Source organism: Pimephales promelas, chromosome 6 (genome assembly GCF_988280905.1).
Source record: "Pimephales promelas chromosome 6, fPimPro1.hap1.1, whole genome shotgun sequence".
In the NCBI taxonomy this organism is placed as follows: Eukaryota; Metazoa; Chordata; class Actinopteri; order Cypriniformes; family Leuciscidae; genus Pimephales; species Pimephales promelas.
In genome coordinates, this window is record NC_142774.1 from 28,205,369 (window position 1) to 28,210,628 (window position 5,260).

Below are 5,260 nucleotides of genomic sequence, written 5' to 3' on the forward strand. Positions count from 1 at the left end.
CCTTTGTGGCTGTTAGTCTTTTTTAAAAGTGTTTATTTAGCATGGAGTCCTAATGGATATTTTCTTAAGGCACTGTAACACTGATAAGGTTACATTGTGCATATGTCTCATAATGTTTACATATACTGTATACATTTTTATAATATATATATATATATATATATATGAAGAGTTCAGATGCAAAAGCCTCTAAATGCCATTTGAAATTTTCTTCTAAAATGACCATTTTTATCAAGCTTGCATATTTAAGTTCAGTAATTTCACTTAAATGACAATTAATAGGTAATCTTCATTGCCATTTAAGTGAAATTACTGAACTTAAATATACAAGCTTGATAAAATTGATCATTTTAGAAGAAAATTTCAAATGGCACTTAGAGGCTTTTGCATCTGAACTCTTCATATATATATATATATATATATATATATATATATATATATATATACACACTATATTAGCCAAAAGTATTGGGACACCCCTCCAAATCATTGAATTTAGGTGTTCCAATCACTTCCATGGCCACAGTTGTATAAAATCAAGCACCTAGGCATTCAGACTGCTACAAACATTTGTCAAAAAAATGGGTCACTCTCAGAATTCAAGCGTGGCACCGTGATAGGTTGCCACCTGTGCAAGTCCATTCGAGAAATTTCCTCACTACTAAATATTCCACTGCCAAATGTTAGTGGTATTATAACAAAATGGAAGCAATTGGGAACAACAGCCACAAAGTGGTAGGCCACGTATAATCACAGAGCAGGGTTTGCGCATGTTGAGGTGCACTGCGCAGAAGTCACCAATTTTCTGCAGAGTCAATAGCTACAGACCTCCAAACTTTGTGTGGCCTTCAGATTAGCTCAAGAACAATGTGTAGAGAGCTTCATTGAATGGGGTTCCATGGCCAATCAGCTTCATCCAAAGCGTCGGATGCAGTGGTGTAAAGCTCTCCGTCATTACGCTTCTCTGTCTGCCAATCCGATGGACGAGTCTAGGTTTGGCGGCTGCCTGGAGAACGGTACTTGCATGACTGTATTGTGCCAAGTGTATAGTTTGGTGTAGGGAGGTTTATGGTGTGGGGTTGGGCTTGGCCCTTTAGTTTCAGTGAAATGAACTCTTAATGCTTCAGCATAACAAGACATTTTGGACAATTTCTTGCTCCCAACTTTGTGGGAACAGTTTGGGGATGGCCCCTTCCTGTTCCAACATGACCACACACCAGTGCACAAAGCAAGGTCCATAAAGACATGGATGAGCGAGTTTGGTGTGGAAGAGACTTGACTGGGCTGCACATAGTCCTGACTTCTTCAACCCAACAGAACACCTTTGAGTGGAGACTTTGAGCCAGGCCTTCTCGTCCAACATCACTGCCTGACCTCACAAATGCGCTTCTAGAAGAATGGTAAAAAATTCCCATAAACACACTCTTAAACCTTCTGGAAAGCCTTCCCATAAGAGTTGAAGCTTTTATAGCTGCAAAGGGTGGGCCAACTCCATATTAAACCCTACGGATAAAGAATGGGATGTCATTAAAATGCGTGTGCATGTAAAGGCAGACGTCCTATAACTGTTGACATAGTGTATGAATATGTTTCTTTTTTTATGTGGAAATTGAATCCCTTGCATGCTCCACAAAAGCTAAATGACTCAAACTCAAAGGTACATACACCTCATGACGTTCTCATTTTTGCACCTTTTTTTTATTGTGTCTATTTGCACAGCCAGCCACTCATACCAACAGACTGCATCTCATCAATGCTTTATAAATCCACTGACACCTGTATCTGTACAACTAACTTAATATTCACTCGAACACCTTTCATTGTCTTCTATGCAATGGAATTTTTAATACTATTGAATATTCTTCTTCTGTCAACTGAATATTGTGCAGCAGACATGATCCTAACAGCCACTAGATCTGTCCATCACATTCTGTCTTGAGTGGCGGCAAAATAGCGAGAGGTGATTGTTGTCAAGGACTGGATTAAATCCAACCTATCCGACCCCAAGCCAAAAATAATCACCTAAAGATTATGTAACGCTAAACTGATCTGAGCTAAAACCATAGAGATCTGAGCACTAAACCGATTGAGATTTTGTCTTGGAATGTGTGTAAAATTAGATCACAGAATAAATGAACGCCACTATGAGGTAAGTGTATTTAAAACTGGATTAGAAATCTCCAATTCTTCGGCTGTACAAAATCTTAAAAAATACAGAGCATTGTTTTAAATATATTTTCTTAAATATATCTTATATAACAATGTTTCTTCAGATATTTAAAAATCACTCTTATTTATTTATATTATCGGTACGCATCTTGCATCATCCATTGCACTTAGGTCACGTGTATTTTTTTCTTTCTCAATTGAACTGTTTCTATACAATTTAATATTTTAGTCTTTTATTTTTAATCATAAAATGATATTGTGGACAATAACATTTTGAGAGATTCGTCTCAGGGTGTGATGCAAGTATAAAATTTGATTAGAGATATTTAAAGGCAATAAAACAGTTGTATTCATGGATTAAGAATATGTCCGATTTGCACTTGTACAGTATAAAAATCATTATGTTTATTGAATAAATGTGCCCATAAAACATGAAAACAAAAGCATGTGTTTGCGTCTGTCTGTCTTTCTCTCACTCTGTTCTGTTTGTTGGTATTCATGTCCATGCACACACAACCGCACAGAGGCTTTTCAGCTGTTTCAAATGTAGCAGTGGGACATTTCTGGGAAGAGGACCGTAAGCTAGTGTTTTGGCAGAGTATGGAGTTGCTGCTTTTCAACTCATTTGACTTTCTGACTATATGTAAAGTGAGGGCCATGTATTTATGTGAAAATGACTGGTAGTTAAACTTTTCACGGCTCTGAGGTTACTGAAACAGTCATTTTAATGCTTTTACTGTAAAGCATGAAAAATCAGACCATAAAAACACTGTAGGTCTACAAATTACAATTTTTCTCAGTCGCTAAGCGGCTTTGTTACATTTCTCGAATTATCTTTAATATTAACCAGTAAGTTCATTTCTTGAAACGGTTCATACAAACAGAACACAATGGACTACCTTCAAAGCCTGTAACTTGCTAAAAATTCGTAGCAGTTAATCTCTCAAAAGTAAGTATTCATATCAACGAACATATCAGTGCCATTAAGATGACAAGTTCCTGTGTCATTTTTCACAAATAAGATGACAAAAAAGACACACATTCAATAACAGTGTAGTCTCTCAGTATTTTCAAATGTAAACCATGGCTATACGATTTTGATGAGAATGGTTGGAAATGAAAGGGCATATATCAAATTTAACGGTAAAAATTGACACATTACTGTAAATGGGATATTGATTGCAAGAGACTCACAAAGGATTCACAGTTACACTGTTGATCTGTCAATGTAAGGCAAGTTGTAGCGAGAGAACCCAAGTGCAGTTTTATTCAAAATAACACATAACAAGATAAAACAAAAGCATGACGTGGCATGAAACAAAAACTGTGGACATAGACTTCCAAACAGTGGTTATAGGTAACAACACTTGACAAAGACACATGGCAAACATGAGGGCTTAAATACACAAGACTTATGACAAGACAAGGTACACCTGTGAACAATGAACAGACGATTAACCAATGACAAAACACAGGGCAGGATCACATGATGACAAACAGGGAATCACATGACAGACATGGAACATGACATGAACAAAACCAAAACGTGACAGAGGCCCCGTTTACACGAAGGGAAAACAGATATTTCCCTGCGGTTTGGCCTCTCGTTTAAACCAAGTTTTTATCACAGAAAACGATTATTTCTAAAAAAATCCGGCAGCTATAGCTTGGGGGCTGCTATAGAGTTAAGGGCAGGAAAAGAAACCAGCTCAGGAACAGACACCGGCTCGGCGGCGGCCATCTTGTACGGGGTCTCTGGCTGGGCAGACGTGACGTGAACAGTCTCTGGCTGGGCGGATGTGATGTGAACAGTCTCTGGCTGGGCAGACGTGAGGTGAACAGTCTCTGGCTCGGTGGGCGTGATGTGATGCACAGGCTCGGAGGGACTGACGTGAAAGTGCAGGCTTGGCAGGCATGACATGACGTGGCTCAGGCATGACGTGAAGCTCAGGCTATAGGCGTGAAGAAGCTGAGGCTCAGAAGCCATGATGTGAAGATTCTCAGCCCTGGCAGGCATGACGTGAAGTGGCTCAGGCATGGTAGGCATGATGTGAACAGACCCAGGCTGAGAGGATACTGTGGGTTTGTGGTGTTCCTCATCAGTAAAACCCACAGTCAAATTTGAGCCACTTAAAGGTGCTCATGTCGAGTGACGTGACTTCTTGTTGACGTTTAAAGTATATTCAAACAAAACGGAGGCTAGATAGACCCTCCCTCCTCCTCATCTGCACTGACCCCCCAAACCCCACCCCCAGGGCCTTCTTGTCAGTTAATGGCTGGAACAGTTTGTTATGTTTCGTGGAGCGGGTTGCCGCAGTTTGTTTTTGTTGCCATTTGTGAAGCCTGGGTTGTCTGCATTGACCGCGTTTTTTTTACAGTGTGTTTGGGGACAGGCAGCTAGCGGATAGGAGATGTTTGCTGTATGTGACAAAAATGTTTGGGCCTAAAAAACGTGTGACATAGCTTAGAGCACCTTTAACAAAACTGCATAGGTGATGTAAATTAATTTTCTCTCCAGGCAGTTCACAGCACAACGGTTCATTTAATCCATGACAAAAAAATGTCTTTTAACCCCACGTCATTAAAGTACAATTGGTAGGAGAAAACAGTTCTTAATAGTTTTGTTACCTTGACGTAGGCAAAGTAGGGCAACTGCTGGGTTCATGGTTGTAGGTCAGGTTTTCTGTAAGGATCCACTGGAGGCAAGACAAAATCATGACAAGTACAATGTTATATAAAGTATGTACAGGCCTTATATGGGCTATGTGTTTGTATAATAGCCTGTATATGAAAAAACTCTACTGTAAAATGCAAGTAGAAGTATAAAAGCATTACAGTGCAAGCTGAAATAGATGAATGAATGAATGAATGAATGAATTAATTAATTTGTGATATTCAATCTGTTATTTTTAATAAAAATCACCCTCTGTGCCACATGGATCAATTATTGACAGGCTATTGTCTGTAAAGTTGGCTGGCCGTTATATGCTCTGCACAATTTGAGGGAAGACTTAGTTGCTATAAACTACTTTGACTGCTTGACTCACATAGACATGGTTTGCCTCTAAAGCCATCTCCAGTGCGCGTGCAC